Source organism: Perca fluviatilis, chromosome 2 (assembly GCF_010015445.1).
Source record: "Perca fluviatilis chromosome 2, GENO_Pfluv_1.0, whole genome shotgun sequence".
Lineage (NCBI taxonomy): Eukaryota > Metazoa > Chordata > Actinopteri > Perciformes > Percidae > Perca > Perca fluviatilis.
This window is the reverse complement of record NC_053113.1, coordinates 45,471,883-45,491,809: the sequence shown is the minus strand read 5'-3', so window position 1 is coordinate 45,491,809 and position 19,927 is coordinate 45,471,883. Positions and strand designations below refer to the sequence as shown.

The following is a 19,927-nucleotide window of genomic DNA, read 5'->3' as shown; positions in this document are numbered from 1 at the left end:
TCACATCCACTATGTGTTGAACACAGCGACTTTCAAATGATCCTGATGGCATGCATATGCTTTTGGTTTATCAAAAAATGAGACAAACCTGGTCCAGTCAATTGGTGCTTTTTGGAAAGGATCCCTACAGAGATGGACCTTTTTGTTAAAGAGTAAGATCCTTTATGTTAAACCAGAAACAGACCCGAAATCACCATCGCCAAATTCACCTGACTCGATAGAGCCGGCATATTTCCACATGTAAACGAGTGAAAAAGACAAACCAAGAAGGCTTTTCATATTTTTATTTTGTTTCCGTTTCTTCATTTTGAATGAAGTGTGTCATATGATGATTAATGTTCCATAATGTTGTCAGAGCCCTAGAATAATAATGTGAGCATTTCTGAATGCCGAAGTTACCCCTTAATGACCGCCTCTACACATAGGACACTCTGCTCTGGTGAACATTAGCACTGGATGTAAATCATAAGGTGCAGAATCATCAAAGATGTTTGTAATTCCTCGGATCCGGGGCTGCTTTAATATTCTCAAAACCATGCAAACCCCCTGTATTCATGATTTGCTTGTCTGATGTCAAAAAAATACATTCATGTGATCTGTAATGATGGCTGTACCAGTGAGACACGTATAGCAATATCTGTCACTTACTGACATTCACATTCACTTCCATTTCCAGCTACCCCAATGCTGCAGCTATGTGTTCTTCCTCTAAAGGCCAATTTATGCTCCAGCGTTAAATCGACGCCGTAGGTACGTGGCGATACCGACCCTACGCCGTAGCCCACATGCATCAAACTCAAGGCCCGCCGGCTAAATTCGGGCCCTCGCAGATTTGATCTGGCCTGCATTTCTTTTGAGATAATTGGAGCTTCTGCCTTTTATTATACAGTGACAGTGGAGACATGAAAGGGGGGAGATAGATGGGGGACGACACGCAGCAAAGGGCAGCAGGTCGGATTCAAAACTGTACCGCTGCAGGACTCCGCCAACCTGGGGCGAGCGCTCTTTTTTTTTTTTTTTATATGATTTATTTATTGAGATTTCAACAAAAAGAACAGACACAGACCCTTATATACCTCTGAGTGAGTAAGGTACAACAGACCATCGAATGAGGTGAGGTAAGCACTAATAACAAAGTGGTGTTACTTAAAATAAGAGGATAAAGTTCGTCAATACCCACACAAAATCACAAACCTGGAAGCACATAATACCAATTGGAAAAAATAAAAATAAAAATAAAAAATAAAAGAAATTAATAAATAAAAATATAAAATAAGAAGGTGCAGATCAGGGTGCTGTTTAGCCAGTGGGGGGAGCATCCAGCCCGAGGGACTGGACATGCTCTTGAAAGGGTTGCCAAATCTTTAAAAAATTTTCATTGGAGCCACGGAGGGAGTGTTTGATTTTCTCTAATTTCATAAAGGATAAGGCATCCCTTATCCAATGGGTGTGGGAGGGGGGAGACGGGCTCTTCCAGTGCATCAGAATGACACGCCTTGCTAATAACGTGAGAAAAGCCACCAGTTCAGTGAAGTAGGATGGCAGAGGGTTGGTAGAGGGTAGGACACCGAACAGGCCTACTAAGGGTGATTGGAGGACTTTGGTAGATGTGATGGCCGAGAGTGAGACAAATACAGAATTCCAGAACCGAGAGAGAGCGGGACAGGTCCAAAACATGTGACTGAGGTTAGCTGGTCCTAAGTGACACTTATCGCAATTTGGATCGGTGCCCGGGTAAATGCGAGATAGTTTGCTTTTAGACCAGTGGACTCTATGAATTACTTTGCACTGCAAAACCCCATGCCGGGCGCAAATAGATGAAGCATGGACCCATTTCAGAGCGCACTGCCAGACCTCAGGCTCTATCTCTATATTAAGGTCCTCGGACCAGATGGTGCGCAGTCTATCAGAGGATGAGGATTGGTGTGTAAGGAGAGTGCAGTAGAGCTCTGAGATGGAACCTTTGAGGTAGGGGTTAATATTTAAAATAGTGTCAATCAAAGTAGAAGGAGGAATAGCAGGGAAACAAGGGAAGCGATTGCGAGCAAAGTCTCTGACCTGCAAATACCTGAAGAAGTGGGATCTCTGTAATTTGAATACACCCACTAGTTGGTCAAAAGATGCAAATATTCCCTCAATGTAAAGATGTTTGACAGAAACAATCCCATGATCCTCCCAGGCTGCGAAAGCCCGATCATTGATAGAGGGAGTAAATAGAGGGTTAGAGTGCACAGGGGATAAAAGAGAGATTGACTGTAACCCCAAATGGCGTTTCAATTGAGTCCAGATCTTGAGACAGTTCTTCACTATAATATTACTGGAATAAGATAATGGTGATAATGTCAGGGGAGGCACAAAAGGGACATTAGAGAGGAGGAGCCACCAGAGGCAGCCTCAATCTGCAGCCACAGTGGAGGCTGATTGTTAATGTGATACCAGTGCAGTATAGATCGAATGTTAGCAGCCCAGTAATAACATAAAAAGTTTGGTAGTGCTAGCCCACCCAATTCTTTGGGTTTTTGTAGAGTGTCTTTTCGAATTCTGGGAGGTTTTTTGTTCCATATGAACTGAGAGATCAAGCTGTCGAGTGAGTGGAAAAAATGTCTTGGAATAAAGAGGGGTATAGATTGGAAGAGATAGAGGAATTTGGGAAGCACATTCATTTTGATACAGTTTATCCTGCCAGCCAGAGATAAAGGTATGAGAGACCAACGGTGGAAGTCTTGAGTCAGTCGAGCAAGCAGAGGGGAGAAATTACATTTGAACAAATCTGAGTAGTTTCTGGTTACACAAATGCCTAAATATTTAAAATTACTTAAAGACGTCTTAAATGGTAAGTCCGAGAGGGGGTAGGCTGCGGCTGCAGCAGCAGCATTAATGGGCATAAGCTCACTTTTCTGAAGATTTAGTTTGTAGCCAGAAATTTGCCCAAATTCCTTCAGTGTGGCCAACACAAGGGGGACAGATCTATCTGGGTCAGAGATGAACAGTAAGAGGTCATCTGCGTACAACGAAAGTTTGTGCTCAGCACCTCCCCTCCAGATGCCCCGGAACCGACCGGACCTGAGGGCCACCGCCAGAGGTTCAATGGCGATGGCAAACCGTAACGGGGAAAGAGGACAGCCCTGCCGAGTACCACGATTGAGGGGAAAATAATCAGAGTGATCATTGTTGGTGCGGACACAGGCTAGGGGGGATGTATATAAGAGCTTTATCCAAGAAATAAATATGTTGCCAAATCCAAAGCGTCTTAAGGCATGGAACAGATAGGGCCATTCGACACGGTCAAATGCCTTCTCAGCATCCATTGAGATGACTAATTCCGGAGAATTCGAGGACGAGGGCGAGTACATTATATCAAACAGCTGTCTGACGTTGTGAAAGGAGTGTCTATCCTTAATAAACCCTGTGTGGTCTGTGGAAATAATGGTAGCCAGAACAGACTCCAAGCGTTTTGCCAGCATCTTAGCCAATAACTTGACATCTGCGCAGAGCAGAGATATAGGGCGAAAGTTGCTACAGAATAGGGGATCTTTGTCCTTTTTCAATATAAGAGAAATAGTGGCCTGGCATAGTGTGGGGGGGATGCCAGACTGTAGCGATTCATTGAACATGTTTAGCAGAAGTGGAGACAGCTTATCAGCAAATGTTGTTAAAAATTCAGCTGGAAAGCCGTCGAGGCCTGGGCATTTCCCACTCTGCATGGACAGCAAAGCTCCTTTGAGTTCACCCACTGAAAAAGGGTTTATCCAGGCCAGAAGATGTTTTAGGGTCAATTGAGGGGATGTTTAAGGACCCAAAAAAGTTTTCAAATTGTGCCTCATCAGATGAGCTCTCAGAAGTATATAACAGACTATAAAATTCCCTGAATTGGTCATTAATGGTTTGAGGATTGATAGTTGTTCCAGTGGTAGTTCTAATTTGGGTAATATGCGTTGACGAAGAAGATTGTCGGATTTGGTGAGCAAGTAGTCTACTTGGTTTATCTCCGAATTCATAATAATTATGTTGTGTTTTTAATAGAGATTTTGTTGCCTCATCAGAGGCCAGGATGTCAAATTCTGCTTTTTTCATAAGCAGTTCTTTAAAAAGGTCTGCGTCAGGTGCGTCTATACATTTTGTTTGTAGTTCTGATAAAGCACTGGAGAGACAAGAACCCTTTTCAGCAGCAATCCTTCTATGGTAAGCAGAGTAGGAAATCACTTCTCCTCTTAAATAGGCTTTGCATGTCTCCCAGATTGTTGCAGCAGACACCGCCGGATCAACGTTAGTGGAAATAAAGAGGTCGATGTGACTGTTGATAGTATATACAAAATTGGAATCGCGAAGAAGTAGCGAATCAAAGCGCCAGGGGGATCGCGACAGGGATCTACCAGGAAGGCAAATGTCAACTATGACCACTGCATGGTCTGAGATTACTATAGGGCTGTAGGAGCATGAGCAGATAGAGGAGAGTAATTTGCTGTCAATTAGAAAAAAATCAATCCGGGAGAAAGTACCATGGACAGGGGAGAAGAAAGAGAACTGCTTTGCGGTAGGATTGAAAAATCGCCACACGTCTGAGACTGCATATTGCTCCATGAACAGTTGAATGACTTTGGATGATTTAGATTGGGCACACGTCTTGTTAGATGAACGGTCAAGTGAGGGATCAAGACAACAGTTGAAGTCACCACCGAGGATGAGCTGGCAGGAATGTAAATCAGGGAAGGAGAAAAAAAAGGTTTTGAAAAAATCCTCATTGTCCCAATTCGGACCATACACATTTGCCAAAGTCAGATTATTGCCACAAATTTTCCCTGAGATGATAACAAAGCGACCATTGGGGTCTGCTATGACCTTGGATACAGAAAGCGGGACTGATTTATGGACAAGAATTGCAACACCACGAGCCTTACTTGAGAAGGAGGAGTGGTAGAGCTGGCCTACCCACCCTCTACGAAGCCTAAGGTGATCTGATGGCTTGAGATGAGTTTCCTGTAGAAAGGCAATTTTAGTGTTTAGCTGTTTCAGATGATTAAGTACTGTGTTACGCTTTACAGGAGAATTCAGCCCCTTGACATTCCAACTAGTGAATCTTAAAGCACCCCTAGGTGTTGACAAGGAGTTAAAACTTAACATACAGTGATATTAGGGGGCCTGAGTGGATGTTGTACCAGTACACGTCCACCCCACAAGCCAGCAGCCTGATGAAAAAGGGCGTGGCGCCTGGCCAGACTGAGCAAGCCAAGTAAAATACATGGATCAGATGACAAGACGGGAAACCTAACAGAAGAAACATCAAACATACAAGCCTCCCCCCACCCATCCCTCCCCTTAGCCCAAACCCCAGTGAAGTTGCTGCAAGGGACAGCAACTCACAACTCTCTGACACATACATCAGCATATCTTAATACTTCCTAAAACCTATCGCTCCATTCCCACAACATAACGATAGTAAACTTTTAGAACAAAAGTTGAACCTTTTTAAATACCTCAAGTGAAAAACATAACAATCACAACAGTCACACATTAAGGCTCAGCTAAAGTAATGGCCAGCTGAACATGAGCCTACAGCAGTAATAGCCTTGCAGTCAATCCGTTACAAAATATACACAGCGGTAATGTTCATCCCTTCCACTTCCAGGTAGTCAGGCGAGTCAGATACGAGAGAAAAATAAAATAATAATAATAAAATATATATATACCCCCACATACATATATATAGCTGGGACAGAAGAGTAATATAATAAATCAACTATATAAATGGGGGGAGTGGGGCGTGACTGCAATGGCAAGAGCTAACACCCGCCAAAACAAAAGAACTTGGTACACATGTTAAACGGATGGGATCAGTTAGCCTATATGGGGAGTGTCAGGGGCAGAAAAACAAAGTTTACAGGTCGAGACGAAGCAAAAAAAAAAAAAAAAAACTCACGAAGCTATAGACTGCACTGATAAAATAACAAGAGGAAAATATACCAGATCAATTGCTTACGGTTCTTTGTGTAAACCCTGGACACATTTGTCCGCCGCTGAAGCAGACAGGAGCCAGGTCTTCTCCCCATCAGGCATGGTGATGCGCAGCTTCGCTGGGTAAAGGAGAGCCGGCTTGTAGCCGCGCTGATACAGTTCGGCCATGGAGGTCTTGAACTCGGCGCGCTGCTTTAGCACGTCGGGGCTGTAGTCATCATAGAAGCGGACCTTATGGCCTTTGTAGGACAGATCACCTCGCCTGCGAGCCTCGCGGATCACCAAGTCTTTGATTTGGAAGCGGTGGAAGCACAGGATGACGGGCCGTGGTCTGCCTCCCGGCGCAGGTTTGGGTGCGAGGCTCCGGTGCGCCCGGTCCAGCTCAGGGGGTGAAGTGAGGGCCTCCGTGCCGAGGACATCAACGAGGAACTGAGAGAAAAAAAGCCAGTGGACGAGGGCCCTCGATCGATTCAGGCAGGCCGATGATGCGGATGTTTTGGCGCCTGCTGCGCCCCTCCAGGTCCACCAATTTGACTGCGAGTGCCCTGCTCTCTCCCTGCTCTCTCCCTGCAAAGCGGCGAAAGCAGTCTCAAGTTGTTGAAGCCGCTGGTCAACCTCGGTGGCGTTAGCCTCCACGGAGCTGACCCGCTGTTCGTGGTCCGACACGGTGGAGTGGATGTTATCCAGCGTGGATGTCAGCGAGTCGAAGGATGACATGAAATCAGCCGCCAGAGCCGCCCTGTGCTCTTCCAGTAACAAGCTAATCTCGGACAAAGTTAAGCTAGCAGCCGGCGAAGTTTCCCTGTCCTTTTCAGCGGTTTTTCCTTTAGACTTGGACATTGCTGAGTAGTCAGTGCAGCACTATAAACCTGTTGTAAACAGTTTGAGAAAGAAATATTGAAAAATTCGAGGTTTAAAAAGGTAATTAAAAGTGCGTTAGTGGGAGCAAATTGAGCGCGCGTCTACCCTGTGGGTCTCATACTGGAAGTCTCATCGGGGCGAGCGCTCTTACTGGCTAAGATGCTGCATTTCAATTTAGGGATACAACAAATTTTGGCCCACCTAGTTTTTGTCGCTTTTTCAACGCTTTGTCACTTTTTTCTGAAGTTTTTGTCACTTTTGCGGACCCTTTTTCGTTACTTTTGCCGAAAATTTTTGGTGACGTTTTATTGGCACTTTTTTCAATGGTTTTTTTCAATGTTTTAGTTGCTTTTGAGACCTTTTTTGGCGATTTTTACTATGATGATTTTTTTAAGGACTTTGTCGACAAAACTGTAAGTGAGAAGACTCTAAGACATACAATAATTTATATGATTCTCATTTTCCAATGTTGCCCTTAGTGATATTGAGTTTGACACCCCTGTTGTAGCCTGAAGTGCACCATTCAAAAAATCTAAACACGTCACGCGAGCAGACCACAACAACTGTGATTGGTCGGCTCGGCCGTGACTTGATAGCGTTGCATTTGGTAGGATTGCATCCCCGACTCATTTCCTGGTTCTCCTTCTCTATAAACATTAAATCAAGGAGAGGGTTAACTTTTCCTGCTACGGATTCACCACCGTGGTCGGAAAGCACAATGCCTCTGTCAAACATTATACATTAAATCTTGTAGCCTACACCGGCATCAGACTTGCCAAATAACATCACATTCTCCTGTACTGTGACATACATCACACTGCTTGGTGCACCAAATCACAATTATTTGAAGACTGTAAACAGGATCATAAAGATGATTTGTCAGTTCATACCAGTTGAGAAGCCAGGACGTCTTTTTCCTCCTATAGGTCATTCCCAAAAATTAAATAAACTGTATGGACATACCTTTCCATGTACTCCTTATACACTGTAAGCTTTAGCCTTTAATCTACATATTGGCCAGGTCAAACATTTTGTAATGAGCTGTTTTTGTGAGATACTAAAGTTGTTAAATATTCCATATTGTAAATACAGTAATATAGCACTAATGAGTGAAGGCCGCCATGATGTTCAGTTATACCCTGAAACCTGGAGAGTGTGATACGTTATTGGGTCTTAATTTAACAAATTCTTTCTTGTGAAGCACTTTGTGACTTTGTCTGTTAAAGGTGCTATATGAAATTAATGCATTATTATTAATATTCTTATTATTATTATTCTTATTATTATTATTATTACTACCCACTACCACAGACGCAGTGTTCACCTGGAATCCTTAAACACCGTGTCAAGCAGTGCTGCCAAACCACAAACATCTGCTCTGTGTGTGTGTGTGTGTGTGTGTGTGTGTGTGTGTGTTTGTGTGTGAACTGCTCAAAGTGTCCTTGGAGGACAGCAAAGTGAGACCCAAGATGTAATCTTTCCTTGCTGATCAATATTCAATCTAATATTTTGATATGTGTGAGGAATGTGCTCTGCATTTTGTCTTTCATTCAACTTCTGACTTCAGGGAGCAGAGAAAGTCCTTCGTGTGGTTTAATCAGATATGAGCATCAGAAGGACATCTTACACTGCATCAGAAAATGTTAAACTATACTTATTTAGAAAAGTAGTAATTTAGAAAAAGTATTTCCAATGGGCATGTGCAGTTCAATTCAATTTTATTTATAGTATCAAATCATAACAAGAGTTATCACAAGACACTTTACAGATAGAGTAGGTCTAGACCACACTCTATAATTTACAAAGACCCAACAATTCCAGTAATTCCCCCAAGAGCAAGCATTCAGTGCAACAGTGGCGAGGAAAAACTTCCTTTTAGGGAGAAACCTGGGACAGGCCCAGGCTCTTGGTAGGCGGTGTCTGACGGTGCCGGTTGGGGGGGTGATGAACAGTGACAATAATAGTCACAATAAAGATAATGGAACTATGACTAGAAATAGTAGTCGTAGTAGTTCATGGTGTAGCAGGGCATAGCAGGATGTAGAAGGGTGTAGCAGGGCATAGTAGGGCACTGCAGAGCATAGCAGGGTGTAGCAGGGCATAGCAGGACACGGAGTAGGACCACGGCGACAGCTGCAACCATGATTTAGGTGCCACCCTAATCCAAGGAAAATTGCTGGGCGAAAAAACATAAGGGCTACGGGGAATAAGCTCCCCAGAGCTAAGTTAGTAACAAGCATTTCTGGGACATGGATGCACACAGAGGGAAAGAGAGAGGAGAGAGGGGCTCAATGTGTTAAAGGAAGTCTGCCGGCAGTCTAAAACTATAACAGCATAATTAAGAGCTGATACAAGGCAAACCTGAGCCAGTTCTATAAAGATTGGTAGGTGAATCTGACGACGAAGAGAAGCAGAGAAGAGAAATACATTCACGTGTCCCACCAGCACCTCATTAAGACATTTTGCAGTCTGGGTTCAGTTATTGTTGCCTTTACTTTGCCTTCATTATTAATATATTTTAGTTTCCCCTGATTGTAGACATTGGATTGTTTATAGCAGGTGCTATGGAATTTTGACACAACAAATAATAAATAATACTACAACAGAAAAAAACAAGATTCAATAATCCAGGGCCGATAGGCTACATCACTGAAAAGCATGTTAGTTAAAATTATAATGCGTAGTTTCTGTCGCCTCCATGAGGAATTATAAGTAATGACAACAAAACTGTAACCCTAACCCTAACCCTAACCCGTCCACATGATACAAGCCTTCGGTGATCGCGCACCGCCCCCACCCCTCCTCCACACAGTTGCTAGAAGTCAAGGAGGACACGGAGGATTAAAAAAACATGATGGACTCTTCAGAAGAGGTCATTATCTTCACTCAAGTTTCTGCATGTGAAAGTCACCGGACGCCACAATCTTCTGAACACAGTCATACTGAGAATTACAGAGAGTTGTGTGGAGCTGATAATCTTAATTAGCTTTGTAGCAACTCATTTGGCAATGGCTTGAATGTAACGGACGTTCATTGATATCAAAAAGTTACCCAGCAAAGCTTTAATGTTTAGCGTTATACAACAACGCAAACATATTTAATTCTGTGAATTTCTAATGAACAAATGAATGCATACAAAGAGTATGACAAGCAATCACAATCTGTGATTTAGCACTGGCTACAGGCGAATATGGTAATGCAGAGGCATTTTACGTTACTGTGGAAACAGGAATACACAACTCCTGCTTAGTAGCAGCTGGCTGCCAGCTGTAAGTAGCTGAGACACACACAGCACATGACACAAGTAGCATACGTTTAGCACACGATGCTAGCTTAGAATATTAATGCTCGTCCAGACGAAATCCATCCCCCTCCCCCCAAAGCGCGTGCACACACACACACACACACACACACACACACGCGCACACACACACACACGCACACACACAGTTTAGTTTAGTAACACAATAAATGTACTAAACTCACATAGAAATGTAAAAACCATTGCCCACTCTAGAATATATTATTTAATTTTTTTCTCCCCAATCCTCTGGGGAGCCCCAGAAATGATCTGGGTTGAGAAACACTGGTATAGAGTATATGATGGCCATTCCCATGCTTACTGTCTCATACGTTGTTGCAGCAATCTTGGGGTTGATTCCCAGTTGTTACACAGATTCGGTGCTAAATAAAAAAAAAATTACCACTCCAGAATTAATAAAGAATCTTTGTAAATCCCTCTAAAATACCACATTAAGACACCAAGGAACACCAGAGAAAAATCCATGCTGTGATTTGATATCAAAACCTTCTGACATTTGGAGATTTCTGTAAGAATGGCATTCATCGGCAAAGGACTACTATGGGGACTAACATCATCACACATGACTATCAATGAGCTCATTGAATCCACAAGAGTGCAATTTATGCAACTCCAAGACTGTTTAGGGCCCCAGTATGCAGACATACTCCAATACACCATTTGCGAACATAACACATTTTTACTGCATGATTTTGCCCCAAACTGCATGGGAATAGCATAAAGTGGGCATGTGTGTAAGGGGAAGACTCATGGGTGGAGATTAAACCCATTTTCATTTTGATATCTTGAGGTCAGAGGTCAAAGGACTCCTTTGAAAATGGCCATGGCAGTATTTACCTCGCCAAACGGAGCCCACTGCAGCAATGTCGGCTGGGATGGCTGGGACCACAGGTCTCTAATGGTTAACACTGGTCTGACATTCTGGACCAATTAGTCTATATCCACAATGTTCCACTTCCCGGATTGCTCCCTTGCCGCTGGAAATTCCACCGGATGTCCGTCTTTTCGGCCGGATGTCCGTTACCTTCCTCTTTCTTTGTGTTGGCATTCTAAACTCCGGTGGATTTATGAGCAGTGTTGGGAAGGATACTTATTTATATTCCGTTACAGAATACATGCCTACAAATGTAATTCAGTGTGCCGATGTGCTGCAATAGCAGCAATCGGCACACTGACTATTGTTTCTCATACTTATTATTATTCATTTTTGTCCCGCTAAGGCTCACGAAGCGTTGCCAACACGCGCACACACATGACATCATCACGTGGGTAACGCTCGGGAATGGTGTGCTATGTGTTTTCTAAGAGATTTGCCGCACGGTTTTCACGAAATCGGCAAAAAAACGGGCAAAATTTCCCATAGACTTTAATGGGAAATCGTCGGGAAATCGCTTAACATCGCCCAAAACAACTCCACTTTGGAGCCATGCTGTATCGCCATACTTTCATGTAGAAAAAAAATTAAAAGTTTAAACCGAAGACAAGACTTTGGCCTTTATTGGGCTGAATGGGCATTTGGATATCAAGCACGGTTTCTACGAAATCACAGTTTACGTATCGTTGTCTTTTCAGACCGTTTCAGATTTTCCAATGTGTGTGTATGGGGCCGGAATGTTGAGAGTTAGAGTGGGAGTCAGAGTGGGGAGCTTAAGTACGATTCTCGGAAATTTTTCCAAACAAATTGGTCTACCTCCTACAGTTTTCACTCTTCATACATCATACTTGGTCAAAATGTAGGAAATCTTGTCCCGGTCGCAGACATGTGACGATGGAAACCACCGGACCTTTACTTTTTGTTATTTTGAAACCAACTGCCGATAGAAACTGTAACAAAAATGAAGCTGCAGTACTTCTTCAGACCGGTTGAGATTTTCCATTGTGTTTGTATGGGGAGAGAATGCTGAGAGCTAGAGGATGAAGCTGCATTATGATTCTTTGAAAGTTTTCCAAACAAATTCCTGTCTACACTACAGTTTTCACTTTTTATACACCATAGTTGGTCAAAATGTAGGAAATTTTGTGCCGGTCGCAGACATGTAACTATGGAATCCAACAGACATACACTTTTGGCTCTCTTGATACCAACTGCCGACAGAAACTGAAAAAAGTATCTGAAGTATGCAGATGGTTCCCTGTTTGTTACCTGCTCTGTGTCCCATTTATTTCATACCACAAACATAAAAACCACATCAATGCGTTCGCCAGACTTTTATCTCTCTGGTGATCATAATATTTTGCCGTTTGGACCCACGGTTTTTGAATTACAGAAGAAACCTAAGAGGATTAATTATCATTACATGGATATGTTTGACCCATGGAAGACACTGTCTCCCCCTCCCGACCCCTGCACTGTGGAAATCACCATAGCAACAAGTTCTGACACTGACACATTCCATCATGGTGACTTCTGGAAGGGAGGAAGGGAGAGAGAGAGGGAGGGAGGAAGGGGGAGAGGAAGGGAGGAAGGGAAGGAGGGATAGAGAGGGAGGGAAAGAGGAAGAGAGAGAGAGAGAGAGAGGGAGTGAAGTATGAGGGGCCGTCAGGGACATTATTCAGAATTACCTCTCGCACACACTACTGAAACGCTCTCACACATACAAGTGAAATGCTCTTATATATACTACTGAAACGCTCTCACACATACAAGTGAAATGCTCTTATATATACTACTGAAACGCTCTCACACATACAAGTGAAATGCTCTTATATATACTACTGAAACGCTCTCACACATACAAGTGAAATGCTCTTATATATACTACTGAAACGCTCTCACACATACAAGTGAAACGCTCTTATATACACTACTGAAACGCTCTCACACATACAAGTGAAATGCTCTTATATATACTACTAAAACGCTCTCACACATACAAGTGAAACGCTCTTATATATACTACTGAAACGCTCTCACACATACAAGTGAAACGCAACGCTCTCACACATACAAGTGAAATGCTCTTATATATACTACTGAAACGCTCTCACACATACAAGTGAAATGCTCTTATATATACTACTGAAACGCTCTCACACATACAAGTGAAATGCTCTTATATATACTACTGAAACGCTCTCACACATACAAGTGAAACGCTCTTATATACACTACTGAAACGCTCTCACGCGCAATCCTGAAACGCTCTCATACACGCTACTGAAACACTCTCATAAACGCTACTGAAACGGCTCTACCACGCTACTGAAACACGCCTCTAAACACTACTGAAACGCTCCTCATACGCCACTGAAACTGAACGCTCTCATAAACGCTACTGAAACGCTCTAATAACGCTACTGAAACACTCTCATAAACGCTACTGAAATGCTCTCATATACACTACTGAAAAACTTGCTTAACGCACAAATTTTTGCATAAACTACAAAAAGCTTTACCAAATACTAGTAAAATAGTGCTCATATAGCTTGCCCTTAAGGGGTCAGATGTGATCATGGTAAGGAAAATATAAATGTTGCCTGTTTTATGTTGGAAAGAAGATGATTGAACAGTGTTATTACAGGTTTATCAGTACACAACCAAAGGATTGAGAGAATATGGGCAGAATTCAATAGTGTTGTATCTAGACACTTTATAAACATCTTTAACTTCATGGAGGAACAGGGTGTACTGGATTCATTGAATGAACTACATTTATTTTGTCTGCATTATTTTTATTTACCAAGGATTGAAAGAGCAGTAACATAATTCATCAATCAATCAATAGAACCACCATGACCTCTCCACACCAGGGGGGCAGACACCTCTCCAGCTGTGGCATTCAGGTGTCATTAATAATGCAGGAATCCATCCAGCTCTAAACAGCATTTTTGATGCTGATAACTACTATGGCATTGATGAAGAAGGGCCATTACCTGAACTTCAAACCAATAATAATGTTGTAATTCCAGACATAGATGTAACTATTAATGAGACCACAACTAACATTATTCAACAAGTAAACCCACTTGAAAATGATGGGGACCATGGAATAGATGTTTTTCTTCACTTCTGCACTTTTTAAAGGAACACGCCCGAAGTAGGGAATTTAGCTTATTAGCGTAACCCCAGAGTAAGACAAATTCGATACATACCCTTCTCATCTCCGTGCGTGCTGTAGCTGTCTGGGCTCCAGCATTAGCTTAGCCTAGCACAGATCCTGCAGGTAACTGGTTCCAACTAGCCTGCTGCTCTGAATTGTGACAAAAGTGACAAAATAACACCAACATGTTCCTGTTTACATGTTGTGATTTAGAGTCACAGCGTGTACAAAAAACAACATAACATGAGACACAGCCGTCTTCTAACAGTAAACAAACCGGGAACTATATTCTCAGACAGGCTTGCTGCGAGCATATCACTCCGCCCAAGTACTATATTCTTCCGCCTGAGAATATAGTTCCCGGTTTGTTTACGGTTAGAAGATGGCTGTGTTTCATGTTACGTTGTTTTTGTACGCCGCCCGTATTCTAAATCACAACATGTAAATAGGGCCATGTTGGTTTTATTTTGTCATTTATTCGAGCAGTAGGATTACTGGAACCAGTTACCTGATGTTCTGTGCTGGCCTGATGCCGCTGGAGCCGTCAGCACGTACGGATGAGAAGGGCGTATCGACTTGTCTAACTCTTGGGGTTACGGTGAATACGCTAAATTGTAAATAAGTCGGTGTGTTCCTTTAAGTGAATAGCATAGGAGTTATGTTAAGGTTTGTTAAAATGTTTTCTTCACTTGTGCAGTGTATTCTGTGAATTAAAGTTTTGTTAAAACGTAAAAACATTTTATGAAAATAAATTAACATTTGGTAAAAAGTTTGGTAAAATATAGAAACATGCCGTTAAAATGTAAATATGTTTTAAAACATAGGCTGACTGAGTCAACTGAATCGTGGTGAAACTATATAAAATACATAAGTTATATTGCATACGGCATTCAGAAATAAAAATAATAACTCTTGTTTGAAACTTTTTCAGAAAACAGACAGACAAGCAGAAAGGTAGAGACAAAAAGAGAAAGTGAGACACAGACAGAAAAAGTTTTCAGAGCATGACATGTTCATGCCCGCCAAACCATATGTGTTCCCTAATGCAAAGTCAAACTTCTCCTTGAACAGTTGGTAAGACACATGTAGTGGCAAGTTGATGCAGTTAACACATGTGTTGGCAAGAGGGAACATTGATGTAGAGAAGCCATCATCTCCTTTGTGAATGAACTGGTCAGATGCTCAAGTTGTGAAGGCCAATATCTTCTCTAGTTTGGATGGCCCTTCTTCTATAAAAAGAAAAACATTATCAGTGGTAGTTGGTCCAATTAATATGTATGTGAATCATCTCTAAAGCAATTAACATCAGCTGATACTGAATAAATTGTCCAGTAAGAGTATTTCACTTCTCAAAACCAAAGCGTCTAAAATCTGAATGCCTCTTATAGCAATTCATTTATAACAGGTCTTTCATCTTTCAACATTCGCAGGTTGCTTTGTGATAATGTTATGACTACCAAGAGAATAAAATAAAAAGAATGATACTAAAAAAAACAGATGACCATTAAACCATTAATTACCCTCTGCATTTTGGAGATAGTCCCTCCAGAAAGTACGCGCATACGTCAGCAGCTCTCTTGTTGGTGGTGCCCTTCCGGAGAGAGACGAATGCTGAAAAGATCATCCACAGCTCATAGCAGAACAGGGGTCGAAAGCTGTCTGGATGTCGTCGTATTTGGTCCTGAACCCAAAGAGTTTTCAGTCCTTCACAGAATCTGTACAAACAACATGGAATAATTGTGCAATCCATAATTCAATTGTACACTGTCAAATTGTCCCTTGGTTTTATACAAACACAATAGATTTTGTGAAGCTAGTCTTACACCTTGTTGGTCAATGGTTAAAATTATGACTCCTTTTGAGATTGATCTGACTGTACAACAACTAACACTGAATACCTTTGAAATGGACTTTGAACTCTGTGGATGACCTGAAACATGACAATTTCAGCAGATCCCTGTCTCTTATCGACCGCATAGGCCTCAGACATCCTGCATTGGCCAAGTAGTCAAGCAAAGGTGCATTTGACTTTTCAAGGTCCTCAAGGGTTGTACATTGCTACAATGCGATAAATAAGAGGGAAAATATGCTTTGCTGTCGACACTTGTCCGTTGAATAGTGGTGGCATTCAAACTACAACATAATATGGAAAAAGTGGGCTGATACTCCTTTTCAAAAGGGAAAACAACAAGAGAACCTTTTAATGTAAACTAATTCAGTATAACATTCAAAATCTATCAACTGACCTTTTTGACTTTTTCCAAGAGTTCTGTGTCAGCTATGTCTGAGAGAGGAAGTTTGGTGGTGGACCGCCATGTACCAAGCTCACAGCAATGGCTTTGCCAGCAATGTATTACCAGTCCTCTCTTATAGCTGCAAAACAATGGCATAAAAGGAAAAACAATATTGATAAATACCACATTTCGGCAAACAAAAACTGGCTGTCAATTAAAGGCCGGGTCTCGAATGATGACCAGGGCCGTGGTTGACACAAACAAATAAAAAGCTAGGTGTAAAACATGAATGGAGAAGTGAGCTGCAATATAATATGCATGCCAAGGATGATGTACATTTCCAATAACTTAATCTAATAAATTAAGCAATATAATTTTGCTTGGTCCAGGGTGAAAAATACTGACTTTTCCTTTTCAGTGTGACTATCCAAATTCAGAAAACTGGATTGTATAGTACCATACATGTTTCACAAGATGACAGTAGCCAAATTTCAAGGGCAATGTGGGAATGTTGCAAATCAAAGTTTTGCACAACACATTGCTGCAAATGTTTCATGAAACTGCAGAGGGATTTTAATTGAAAACAGATACAGAAAGACCTGATTTTGAATTTATCACATAATGCAGTAACTGTAACAGGGCAAACAGGGGCAGATTAAAACAACGCTTCATACTAAAATATGCAAATATAGCAAATGTTTGTAATAATCATGAAAGTAAGAGGAAAAAAGAGGCATTTACCTGACATCGTCTGGAATGTGCTCACCAAAGCCATCCCTGATGCGTTCTAAAACAGTCTGGTGGTCCCAGTCCTAAGGATCAGAAAGGATGTGTCCATGTTTGTGTAACCATGATTTTGGACCTTGTTTGCACACTACTCAGAACACATGAAAACAGCCAGTACAATAATGTCATACTGCTATAGGAAATACAATACAAAATACTAACCACCACCCGCTATCAATATTATATACAGTAAATAATGGGTAGTGGTTATCAATATCAGTTATATTTAACCCATTAATATTCAGATTTTATATATATTCATGTAACCAATTTTATCACTTCAAGCCCTGAACACTCTTATATACGTGATTTCTCTCTGAGCCATAAATCTACCATGAAAAACCACATGTCTGCCCTTCCCTTTAACACAGACTCATTAGATATTGTAGGCTGTGGACAGGGCATGGAAGGTTATAATTTGTCAACTGAGGTGACAATCGCAAGGTCAGAGTTCAGCAGCCACCTTGAAATGGGACTGGTGTTTCTGAGTGACATAAATGTAACGTGAAAAGGGGATATGCAATAAGGTCATTTCTTTATGCTGAGATATAGAGGCAAAGGTGGACACAACTTTCTCATTCAATGTTTTTCTTTATTTTCATGACTATTTACATTGTAGATTCTCACTGAAGGCATAAAAACTATGAATGATCACATATGGAATTATGTACTACAAAATATAGAAATAACTGAAAACATGTCTTATATTTTAGATTCTTCAAAGTAGCCACCCTTTGCTTTTTTGATAACTCTGCAAACCCTTGGTGTTCTCTCAATGAGCTTCATGAGGTAGTCACCTGAAATGGTTTTACCTTCACAGGTGTGCCTTCTCAGGGTTAATTAGTGGAATTATTTCCCTTATTAATAAAAAAGCAAAGTGTGGCTACTTTGAGAAATCTAAAATATAAGACGACATGTTTTCAGTTATTTCACACTTTTTTGTTAAGTACATAATTACATATGTGTTCATTCATAGTTTTGATGACTTCAGTGAGAATCTACGATGTAAATAGTCATGAAAATAAATAATATAACGCATTGAATGAGAAGGTGTGTCAAAACTTTTGGCCTGTACTGTAGATGAGAAATAAGCTAAGACAAAAAAGGGGGCATACATAAAAAGTAGTTTTATTTATAATCAGTATTTTTTACTAAAGTACTTGACTCAAATACTGATGAAGGATGTATTTAATCACAGCAGTAATATGCAGTGAAGATCATCACTGGTAAATGTATTATTGCTTCAGTGTGGGGCAGAAAATAACAGAGGATTTACAGACTGTAACAGTCTGTAACAACAGACAACAGTAACAACAGTCAGTAACATTAGTTTAAGATATGGCACTGTTCAAGTAAACAACCAATATGGCCAAATAACAACATTAGATTATGCTTGGTGTAACAGCAGTGCAGAAATGATGAAGAAACATTTAGTAGAGGAATGCTGGTTTGTGTATATTTATTGCTGCTAAAAACACAAGAAGTGAAATGTTCCTACAGTCCTAAAAACATCAAGTCAATACACACCAGGTGAAGAACAGCTGATTTTACTACCTGCTGACGTACCACCACGTGAGGCACATTGCCGTATGTTACCATAGCAACCACGCTACAAACAATACTAAGTTAGCTACTGGCACTTACATGCACCTAATTCGACAGTGTACCTATCTAGGCCCCCTGCAAGAACTATGCCAAGTTTGCAGTAGATCTGAGACTCTTAGGACCTTCGGGTATTAGGGTGGTAGTGAGCGGTCTGCGGTAGTGAGCGCATGTTTGTAGTGGAGACACAAACAGCTAACTGTTTAGCTCACTACCATGCCTTGTTGCGTTGCGTTGGATTAAACAATAATTTAGAAAAAAAACTATTTATAATTACCTTTTCCACCTCGTGGCTGATGTCCAAGAGCTGAAGCGTTGCTCACACTGGAGCTGCAGTTGGCAGTGTCATGCTGCTGTGCTGTCCGGAGGGGGAAAGTGACGCTATGTGACTGTCCAGTGTGTCGCGGCTTGAAGTTGCAACGGTTCTGATGGTCTCCGCTGACGCAAGTACAGTGTGAAGTAACGCTGCTGCCTCGGTTAGGCTGCTTGCAGGCTGCTGGGCAGACATTAGTGTTTGCGAACAATGTGGCTGACGATCAACACGTGAATCGCGCTGTGAATTGCGCTGTGAATTGCGCATTTTTGTTGAACGGAAGCCCTTCCGGTTTTACTGAAACACCTTCCGTTTTGACTGAAATGCCTTCCGGTTTTACTGAAACACCTCTCACACACTATAGTGAAATCCTTTCACACATTATAGTGAAAAGCTCTCATATAACCAAGTGAAACACCTCTCACACACTATAGTGAAATCCTTTCACACATTATAGTGAAATATTATATATATATATATATATATATATATAAGGTGGCCATTCCTCAGGCTTTAGGCTGGACAGTCCAGCTAAGCCTGACACTCATTTTGTCCGGACATGCCTAAAAACCAGAGGGGCGGAGTCTTCTCTATGTAGCCCCCAAACTCTGGAAATCCCTCCCACCCCAGATCAATTTATGTAATACAATTGTTAGTTTTAAATCAAATCTGAAGATGCATTTCTACTCTCTTGCGTTTAAATTCCTTTGATTCCTAATGTTTTTTTTTGTTTTGTTTTTAAGATTCAGAGCTATGAACTGAACTCATCTTTTTCTTATCCTTTCGTATTTACAAATGTTCCATTGTTGTTTTATTC

At 41.5% G+C, this 19,927-nt stretch overlaps 1 long non-coding RNA gene across 1 annotated transcript; it reads right to left on the bottom strand.

Moving 5' to 3' along the window:
• Nucleotides 1–15,777: 15,777 nt before the first annotated feature.
• On the bottom strand, nucleotides 15,778–19,398 carry LOC120572890. The gene is made up of 4 exons (XR_005641507.1): nucleotides 19,075–19,398; nucleotides 17,151–17,221; nucleotides 16,422–16,548; nucleotides 15,778–15,890 (listed from the first exon to the last, which is right to left on the bottom strand). It is a non-coding gene; the product is annotated as an uncharacterized LOC120572890 (long non-coding RNA).
• Nucleotides 19,399–19,927: the final 529 nt, after the last annotated feature.